Raw genomic sequence first — 11,470 nt, 5'->3', positions numbered from 1 at the left:
ATTTTCAGGATTCCGAGGCATTCCCTGTTGAGAAATCAGATTTTCAACTTGATTAGTAAGGGTTTTTATCTGTCCCCAAGTAGGGAGATCATAAGGTCGATGACATCGAGTGCGGCACTTTTTGGAAATGTTTTAAAGCCGCCATGGCTTGTACTGGAATTTCTTCCTCCTGAGGTTTTTGTTGTTTTGTCTCTAGTTTGAACGTTGGGGTCCCCCTTAGGTCGATTCTTCCGAAGAGGAAGCCATGTGAGTTCGTTGGATCCATCTGGAGAAATAGAAGCATACCCCTTTCCCTGTAAGACTAGTTTTCTAGATTTCGATTGATTAGTTAACCCGTCTTGATACCAAATGGGAAGAGGAAGGGAGGTGTCCTTCAATGTCTTGAAATGTTTTTCTGCTTTTGTCAAAATATCTCCTTGCAGTAAGTTAAAAAAAAATTCAAAACAAATAAAGCTATATTAACAATAATTATAGGCTTAAAGAATATATTGCATTGGAATCTAGTAGAGTCTGCTCTAGATAAGGACGATAGAAGTGTTCCTAACCATTCCCCCTTTAAAAAATCAAAATTTTTTTGTAGTTTCTGTGTGTGACGTGTTTGTTTAACTATGTCTCGTGTTTGTGGATTACAAGGATGTCTGTAATGTGTTTAATAGAGAATGAAAGCAAAAATTGTTTGAACTGTCTAGAAATATAGGTAGGGCCATTGTCTGTTTTTATAGAATTAGGTGTTCTCATTATTGCAAAGTAAGCTAAAAGGTGGGTTATAACATGTTGTGTAGCTTCACCTCGGAGAGGTGTGGCCCATATAAAAGAAGAATTTGTATCAATCAAGACATGTAAGAGGGAAGAGGATGAAAGTTCAGGGCAAGGAGGTACATGCATTTGCCACAAATCTTTTTTCTGTTTTTGTATTCATCATTCCAATCATCATTCCTTGTACCATTTTATTAAATATCTTATTTTTCTTTAGCAACCATGAACTGTCTTGTATATTAGCATTTTATAGATTGGTGAATATACTTATCATATTATATATTATTATATATATATATATTATATATGTAAATATACACACACACATATATACCGTAATATTTAAACAATATATTTAATACAATTATATATTTATTAATACTCCAAAACTCTTTAGTTTTCTGTAAGAAAAAAGTTCTGTAAGAGGAAGGTAGGTTCAGTAATTAATGTTTTAAAATCTTATTTTACTTGGAAATGACCTAGCTATTTATTGATTTTTTATTATTTAGTTTAGCATAACTCTAGAAATTTAAGTTATCCCAATCCTAAGAGATTATTTTAGATTATAATAATAGATTATTACTTTTAATAGAGTTTATCTAAAGGTTTTCATCTAATTTATATATATATATAAAATATATTTTTAATATATATATATATAATATATTTATATATATATGGAGAGGGAAATGGCAACCCATTCCAGAGTTCTTGCCTGGAGAACCCCAGGGACGGGGGAAGCTGGTGGGCTGCCGTCTATAGGGTTACAGAGAGTCGGACACGACTGAAGCGACTTAGCAGCAGTGTATATATATATATATATATATATATATTTTAGTTTACCTTATATATATATACATATATATATGTGTTTTAGTTTACCATATATATATATATATATATATATAAATTTAGTTTACCTTAAACCTAGGCACAATAAAAGTATTATATAATGTTGATGACTTAAGACATGACTTAATTAGATTAGCAAACAATTTAAATTATATTTACATTTAAATAAACTCTACATTTTATTTCAGCCTCTTGATGAAAGTGAAAGAGGACGGTGAAAAAGTTGGGTTAAAGTTCAACATTCAGAAAACTAAGATCATGGCATCTGGTCCCATCACTTCATGGAAAATAGTTGGGGAAACAGTGGAAACAGTGTCAGACTTTATTTGGGGGTGGGGAGGGCTCCAAAATCACTGCAGATGGTGATTGCAGCCATGAAATTCAAAGACGCTTACTCCATGGAAGGAAACTTATGACCTACCTAGACAGCATATTCAAAAGCAGAGACATTACTTTGCCAACCAAGGTCCTTCTAGTCAAGGCTATGCTTTTTCCAGTGGTCATGTATGGATGTGAGAGTTGGACTGTGAAGAAAGCTGAGCAGTGAAAAATTGATGCTTTTGAACTGTGGTGTTGGAGAAGACTCTTGAGAGTCCCTTGGACTGCAAGGAGATCCAACTAGTCCATCCTAAAGAAGATCAGTCCTGGATGTTCACTGGAAGGACTGACACTGAAGCATAAATTCCAATATTTGGCCACCTCAAGCAAAGAGTGGACTCATTGGAAAAGACCCTGATGCTGGGAGGGATTGAGGGCAGGAGGAGAAGGGGATGACAGAGGATGAGATGGCTGGATGGCATCACCGACTTCATGGACATGAGTTTGAATAAACTCTGGGAGATGGTGATGCACAGGGAGGCCTGGCGTGCTGAGATTCATGGGGTTGCAAAGAGTTGGACATGACTGAGTGACTGAACTGAACTGAACTGAAACATTATATTTAATATTGAATATTTTTCAGTTCACAGGAATCTGAATTTAAATAGAGCTCATTTAACTTCATGTTATCAAAAAAAAAAAAACACATACATTGAGACACAGAAAAATTTAGATAGACGGATAGAGATAGTTTTCCGCTTGAAATTAAAAAAAAAAAAAAAGCTTTTTTTTTTTTTTTTAGTTCTTCCAATTTGTTTATGACTGGAATCCCAGATAGAGTGGGCTGTGTATCCCAAGGACATGATAAATGTTAACTTATGGCTTTTTCCTAGGCCTGTTTTTGTTTCCCAGGCAGAATTGAAGCTTCAAAAAAGTATTTTAACAAGTTACCCTTTTCATAACTGCATGCGTAAGAAAAACCGGTTTTCAGAAATGATTTTATTTTAATCAGTTTTTTCTGGCATCTAAAGAATATCATGGCCATTCAGTGTCAAAAATGTCATTTTTCTTTTTTATATTCACAGTATATCATTAATAATATACGCATGAGGGAATTGTTGTCACATTGGGAGCAAAACTTTGGCTACAAAATTCTGACAAAGAGTGGGACTGTTAAGCATATCTTGAGGTAACATAGTCCATTGAAATCTTTTATGAGACCCAATATGATTAGGATAAGGGAGAGAGAAAGTGAATCTCTCCTGGTCTGAAGGGTGTAGGGGTATATTGAAAAAGCAATCTTGTAAATCAATAATAATAATAATATGCCAATTTTTAGGAATAGTAGTAGGTGATCGGATCCCTGGTTGCAATACACCCATAGGTTTCATAGATGCATTAATTTTTCTAACGTCTGTTAAGAGACGCTGTTTTTTAAATTTCTTTTTTATAACAAAAATAGGAGAGTTTCAAGGAGAGCAAGCTTCCTCAATATGTCTTGATTTTAATTGTGTGTCTCTAAGTTCTTTAGCAGCCTGTAATTTATCTTTCATAAGGGGCCATTGCTCTTTCCAAATAGGCTCGTCATTTTTCCCAGTTATTTTAATAATTGCTTTGTTTGTTAAATGAGCAGTGGCCCCTAGGAAAAATGTGGAATGTATATCTGAGTTTGACATTGCATAAGTCAGTGTTTCCTATTAGATTAAGGGGTACATTTATCACATAAGAAGGAAATGGCAACCCACGCCAATATTCTTGCCTGGAGAATCCCATGGATGGAGGAGCCTGATGGGCTATACAATCCATGGGTTAGCAAAGAATTAGACACAACTGAGCGACTTCACTTCACTCACTTACCACATAAGGTCTTAATGTTCCAGGTTGGCCTTCTGGTCCGTCACAGGGGTATATTTGAACACTTTGATAGACTTCTTGCATTTTGGTTTGAGAAATTCCTGCTATTTGGCAAGAGAATTTTTGTATAGGCCATGATTTGGGCCATAAGTGTTTGGAAATAATAGTAATATCAGATCCAGTATCAAGGAGACCAGAAAATCTCTTACCATTAATTTTGATATTTATATTTGGTCAGGCATATTCAGATACCAATGATGCCCATAAGGATTGTTTCTGGTCTGTACTGTTGAATCTGCCTGTCCATATATCATTAGAGGAGTTAATAGAAATGTGTTGCTAACAAAGGTCCATCTGGTCAAGGCTATGGTTCTTCCAGTCACATGTATGGATGTGAGAGTTGGCCTGTGAAGAAAGCTAAGAGCTGAAAAATTGATGCTTTTGAACTGTGGTGTTGGAGAAGACTCTTGAGAGTCCCTTGGACTACAGGGAGATCCAACCAGTCCATCCTGAAGGAGATAGGTTCTGGGTGTTCATTGGAGGGACTGATTCTGAAGCTGAAACTCTAATACTTTGGCCACCTCATGTAAAGAGTTGACTCATTGGAAAAGACCCTAATGTTGGGAGGGATTGGGGGCAGGAAGAGAAGGGGACGACAGAGGATGAGATGGTTGGATGGCATCACCGACTCAATGGGCATGAGTTTGTGTGAACTCCGGGAGTTGGTGATGGAGAGAGAGGCCTGGCCTGCTGCGGTTCATGGGGTCACAAAGAATCGGACATGAATGAGTTACCGAACTAACTAAGGCAAAAGAAGTAATTGAGCAATTTGTCCTCCTATTTGAATTGCCTTAGAATCTGAGATGACATCATGATTTGAAATTCTCCTTTAAAATCTGAATTAATTATTCCAGGGTGAACAGCAATTCCTTTACAAGTCAAACTAGATCGGCCGAGTAAAGACCGAAGGTTTGTGGCGGTGGGGACCCAAAAAGTCCGGTAGGTATTCTAGAAGGGACTGCTTGAGGGTAAAGGAGAAAATCATTTAGGGCTGATATATTGACAGCAACACTGCCGGATATTGAGGGTTTGAGGGAAAAGATGGAATTTGCCCCTGGTTTTTGTTGAAGGGGACCTGGGGGGTCCCCTGCTTGGAGTTTCCTGGAATAGGTCTTCCTTCAATATCAAATTTAGATTTACAGTCTTTGGCCAATGCATTCCTCCAATGCAGTGAGGGCAAATTCTTGGAGGTTTGTTTATTAACCCTCTTAGGGCAGTCCCTTTTTAAATGGCTTTTATCTCTACTTGTAAAGCATCCTTCATTTTCCTTTCTAAAGGCAGCAGCCATTGTCTCAGCTAGCATTTGCATCTTTTGAGTTTCTGATCCTAGATTGAGACAAGCCTTCAAATAATCAATAATAGTCCCAGTCTCATGAATTGGAGTGATAGTTCTTTGACATTCCTGATTTGCACTCTCATAAACAATTAGTTTCTCTAGCTGTCTTTTGACTTCTTCTCCAATTACAGTATGGGAAATAGCAGTTTCTAATCTAGCTAAAAAATCAGCATACTTTTCATTAGGTCCTTGTAATATTTTGGTGTAGCTACCTGTAGGCTCTCCTTGTGGAGTAATTCGATCCCAAGTTTGAAGGGCCAATGTTTTTAATTGTTCATGCAACAAGGAAGGGCATTGTATTTGAGCTTCTATGGCATCAAATTTTCTGGTGTCAGTTAACATTTCAAAAGTCATTTGGTTTTGGGAGTGCCAGCTCAGTAATTCTTGTTAGCATGATCTCTAGCTATATCATGAAACCCATTGTCCATTGAAGATATTCTCCTGGTTTAAGGAGGGCTTTTACTAGAATTCGCCAATCATAGGGAATAAAGTTTCCAATAGAAGATGCCACAGCATTTAGAAGCTCTTTAGTAAAAGACGAATGTGGTCAATACACAGTTAAAGCCTTTTTCGTTTGTTGCATGTAAAAAAAGCTAATACTTTCATATTGAGGTATTATGTGCCCTTGAGCATCAGGATTTCTTAAAACTGGAATGGAAGAAAAACCATCAGGTTCAGAGACTTGTGATTGCAAAGCCAGTAATTTAGAGAGATTCTGTCATGGAGGAGAGTGAGTACGTACTGATTTTTTGCAAATATGAGTCTGTACTAAGGACTTATCATTATTATTTCAAAAAGGACTGCCAGTTTTCATGTCAAAAAGTGTCTCATGAGAGTCATTGTTAGAATCATTAGGTTCTAGAGAAGGAGAGACTTTTGGATTTGTGCCTGCTGGCAGAGGAGGAGCATTCGGAGCAGCCAGGAGAGGGCTTGTAGGAAAATTCTGTAATATTTTATGTTGTTCTAATTGGGCCTTTTGTAAAGTTTTATCACTTAATTTATATTCATGTAACAAGTGTTCTGTCTGTTGTCGAATATTAGGAGGGCTAGAAGTTACCTTGAAATGGCAGAATTACAGCTTCAATGAGAGCCCATGGGGCCAGAAATTGATTGGAATATTTTTTTCTCCGTTTGGTGGCTCATTCCACATTTTCTTTGACCCGGTACCAAATTTCTGCATCAAAACTGTCTTTATCAGGGAACCAAGGATTACAATTAACCACTGTTTAAAGGCAATCTTCTATTTGTTGGTGCAAAACCAAATGTCCCTGAGCTTTAAACAAATGGTGAAGTAAAGTAGAGAGATGATGGGGCTTTCCAGCCGTTTGAAGTTAAGTAGAGAAATGAGGGGCTTTTTAGCCATTTGACCCATGTCTTAGTACTTACTGACCTCAATAGGCCCTGAGTCACTCCGTCTGAAATGCCACGTATACCACAGTCCCTGTTCTCAGTGCAACATGTTGGGATCCTTTACTGGATAGAGAGCGAGAGAGAAAAGGCACGGGGACCTAAGCTCTGATGGAGCAAAGGTGCTTTAATGATCTTTTTGTGAGTATATGTAGGCTGTTGTACAAAGAATTTCTTTCAACAATGATAAAGTTCAGAAAATTAAACGTATAGCAACCATTACCAAGGGAACAAGGGATTAACTATGGTCATAAGGTCAAGAGAGAATCCATATCTCAAGAAAGAGGATTAAGACAAAGCAGTTTTCTCATAAAGAGACTGTTTACTGAAGGAGACCCAAGCCTGTCTCACACACTGACCCCAGCACTGGGAGCGGCTTGCTGTTCCACTGATAAGGAACAGAGGATTTATGAGAAATAGCACATAGGAACCCTCCTGTTAAACATCCCCTGACAGACAAGGAGGCCTGATGTACTGCAGTTCATGGGGTTGCAAAGAGTCGGACACGATGAGTGACTGAACTGAACTGAACTGAATCAAATACCTCCCAGAAAACAATGTCCAGGACTTGAGGGCATCACATGTGATCCTATGAAACATTTTTTAAAATAACATCTATCTTTCTTAAACTATTCCAAAAAGTTGAAGAGGAGGGGGACACTCTTAAATATTTTCTATCAGGCTATCTCTACGCTGAAATCAGTATTATAATGAAACACTACAGAAAGTTACAGATCATTTTCTTGAAGAATATGGTTGAAAAAAGTTTTCAAGAAAATGTTAGCAAACAGAATTCAACAATCTATAAAAGGTATCATAAGTGATTATCATGTAGCATTCTTCCAGAGATGCAAGGATGGTTAAAAATCCGTAAATCAGTCCACGTGATACACCACATTAAAAAAAGGAAGAGAAACACAAGATTGTGTCAACAGACGTAGAAAAAGCATTGACAAAATCGAACATCCATTCATGGTAAATACTCTCAGAAAAATGGGCATAGAGAAAATACTCTCAAAATTAAAAGGCCATTTATGACAAACCCACAGAGGTGGACATCTGAAAGCTTTTTCCTCTAAAATCAGGACAAAGGGAAGGATGCTCACTCTTGCCACTCTGGTTTAACAGTGTGGAGGTCCTAGCCACCACATTTGGACAAAAATATAATAAGAGATTTCCAACGCCTAAGAGAAGAAGTAACACTGTCACTACTATAGAGAAATGATACTTTATATAGAAAACGCTAATATCTCCACCAGAAAACTAACTAATGAAAACAGTACACACACACACACACACACAGACACACACACACACACACAATGGAATATTCCTAACCCCTTAAGGATAAAATCTTGCTGCTTCTAACATAGATGGACCTGGATATCATTCTGTTTAGTGAATTAAGTCAGACAGAGAAAGGGAAATACTTTATATTATCACTTGACTTATGGAATCTAAAACTAGTACAAAAGGATGAAAATAATGATGTAGAAAAACTCTCACACATAGAGAATAAACCAGTGTTTACCAGTGGGGAGAGAAAGTGGGAAGGGGCAAGACAGAGTAAAGATTCAGAAGTACACACTACTATGTATAAAATAAATAAACTACAAGGACATACTTACAGCACAGGAAATATGGCCAGTAGCTCATAATAGCTTAAAACAAAGTATAACCTATATATTGAACCACAATGTTGTACCTCTACCACTACCATAACACAGTAAATCAACTATAATTCAAAGAAAAATTTAACATAAAAGAAGAGTTCTGCATTGTAATATGTGGTTGTGATGGCAGTCATATTACAATATTTACATGTAACAAATTACCAAATCTTATACTTTAAATTTACACAATGTTATATGTGAAATATATTTCAGTTTGAAAAATCTTCTGAAATATAGTTTTCTTTCAGCATTATTTTTATTGTACTTCACTTCAAACTGCTCATTTCTACAAGAAAATATTTTAATGTGCTAATCTCCCTGCAAGACTCTTTCTAATAAATACTGCCATCTCTCTTAACATTTAAATCAGTTCTAATGAGGTGGATGAAACTGAAGCCCATTATACAGAGTGAAGTAAGCCAGAAAGAAAAACACCAAAAAGTATACAAAGGCATATATATGGAATTTAGACAGGTGGTGATGATAACTCTATATGCAAGACAGAAAAAGAGACACAGATGTATAAAACAGACTTTTCGTCTCTGTGGGAGAAGGCGAGGGTGGGATGATCTGAGAGAATAGCATTCAAACATGTACAGTATCAACTGTGAAACAGATTGCCAGTCCAGTTTTGATGCATGAGACAAGTGCTCAGGGCTGGTGCCCTAGGATGACCCTAGGAGCGAGGTGGGATGGAGGTGGGAGGGGGGTTCAGGATGAGGAACACATGCAAATCCATGACTGATTCATATGAATGTATGGCAAAAACCACTACAATATTGTAAAGTAATTAGTCTCCAACTGATATAAATGAAGGAAAAAGAAAAAATATGTTAACTATAAACTTGTAACTGGCTTCCAAACACTTACCTAATTTTACCTACGAGTGCTAACCAGGGTATTCTTTACTCTGTAAGGACATCAATTTGTTCAATTTTATTTCTGACTGCTGTACACATTGATCCATTTTCATGTATACTTTAATCTATAATTCCATACCTACTTCATTTCTGGGAAATTTGTTTGGTTAGACTAAAAGTAACGTATTTGGACACTTCATAATATGTAGATTATTTCAAGGCCTGTGGTTTATTGCATAAACATGAACTCCTTTTCTACAAGAAAACTTCACTGATATATTCATATTTCATGACAATATATTTCAGTTGGTCTTTATATTGAAGAAGATACTTGGCATGTCTGGTATAATATTATCTTGAGATTAAAATTGTAATATTAGGATTCTGAGGGAAAATAAATTAACTGGCAACTGATAATTATAGAAATAAATAAAATTCACACTTTTCTCATAATAGTAGAGGACTTTGCAATTCTTTTCCCGGCAAAATAGAGCTCATGGCTCATGAGCAGAAAGGGGCTGACAGTTGAGAAACATGCTGCAATGATTATAGTGATGTCCACAAGGAACTGGCTGGGCTGATCAAAAAGAGGCAAAAGAACTTGACAGGTGGAGGAAAGAATATAAAATAGACAAAGGTGCTCCCGAGGAGAAGGATGGATTAAGTAACTCTGGACTCAGGGGAGGACCTGGAGGAGGCATCAGTCCTACGAATGTGCTGGACCTGCTGCTTATGTCTGTACAGGATGACAACCATGGAGCTGCTGGCCCAGAGCATGAGCCCAAACATAAAACATCAGGGAATAATAGCAAAACTGCAGACAAGGCGTCTTCAGTTTTGTCAGTAAGAATAGAAGAACAGTAGCCAAAATCTTTCCTCTGTGATGTTTTTGTCACTCCATTTGCCAGTCATATGGAAAGGAAAAATGACATTTACCAGCATTTGCAGGATCCAGCACAGGAAAATAGAGAGAACCACGTATTTGGGAGCTGTTACATTCAACGCTGCCCACCTGGAGTTCCAGGGACTGATCGTGATCACCTGAAAGACACTCAAGAGGCAGATGCTACTGATGGACACGCCCCTCCCAACTCTGTGCAGAAAGAAGAGAAGTTTGCAGCCAAAATCACTGCAGATATGCTTCCACCCAAAGACTGCCATCGTCTGGGGGACCCCTTTAGAGAGGAGGACCAAGGAGTTGGCCACAATCAGCTGCTTAAGGATCAAATCTGTGGACCGTAACCTGTAACCCTTGAAGTGAAGGACGATATAACTGCAAAGCAGTGAGAAATTCCCCAGAATTCCAATGACGGTCTGGGTTAAGATGATCATGCCTATCATCAAAAAGCTGCTGGCCATTCTTTCATTCACAGTCACTGGTACTTTTGAGTTATAATGTCCTCCGTGGGAATATGAGGCATCAGTTACGTGCATCTTGTCAACTGAAATCCAATATTCTTCACTTAACAATAGTTCCACTTGGAAATATTTGCTTCTTGTGTTTCTGTTACCAGCAGCCTTTAAAGGGTTCCATGTATAAAATTTAAGGAGAACTAATGTGTAAAATTAATCACTGAAGATACTCATGTGGTCCCGTCTTCATTTTTCACAAATTTGTTAGGCAGGAACTGAAGGGACCTTAGTTATCCAGAGGAGTGTTACTAAACCCAGACAGGTTAAGTATTTGTCAAACCTGCTTCTTAGTGCAGAGTGAGGACTGAATCCCATTGGGCTACTCAAGACAGTGGTTTGAGAAACTTCCGAGGTGCTTAAATGATTAAGACCCTGCCTTCCACTGCAGAGGATCCAAGTTCAATCCCTGGTCCAGGATCTAAGTAAGATCTCATGAACTTTGATGCACAGCAAAAACAGAAAAAGAGACTGCACTGATCACCAGCCATGACAAACAACTAGTTAGTTGCAGGCATATAATAAACCAGATCTATATTGGATTTTGATTTCACAGTTTTTCTCTTTATAGACCTGTGGTATTTTGAAATTTTCAATTAACATGATTCCATTTATTTGTAAAGCTTTATTCTACAGTACCACATATTATGAATTAAGTCTTAGCATCTTAACACATGAACATCACTGCTGGCAGTAGAATACAGCAGGAGCCTGCCTCAGGAAAAGGAAATGTCAGGAAGATGAGAATGCTTCACTGTGAGAATGGCAACAGAAAGACTCTTTAGTTCCCATGACAGAAACACAACTAAAATATTATGTGTTATAGAAATGTTTGAATAATCACATGTAGGCAATAAACCTCAGGGCATAAAACACTAACATGTGATAAAAGTTTAAGACAAAACAAAATTATTATTGTCCATTCATACACTGAATCAGTATGT

General features: G+C 37.4%; 1 pseudogene; it reads right to left on the bottom strand.

The window, feature by feature from the left end:
* Positions 1-9,552: 9,552 nt before the first annotated feature.
* Positions 9,553-10,475, bottom strand: LOC133055153 (vomeronasal type-1 receptor 4-like; annotated as a pseudogene).
* Positions 10,476-11,470: the final 995 nt, after the last annotated feature.

This window comes from Dama dama, chromosome 4, assembly GCF_033118175.1.
Source record: "Dama dama isolate Ldn47 chromosome 4, ASM3311817v1, whole genome shotgun sequence".
NCBI lineage: Eukaryota > Metazoa > Chordata > Mammalia > Artiodactyla > Cervidae > Dama > Dama dama.
Note: the sequence above shows the minus strand (reverse complement) of the source record. Positions and strands in the feature narration are given on the sequence as shown.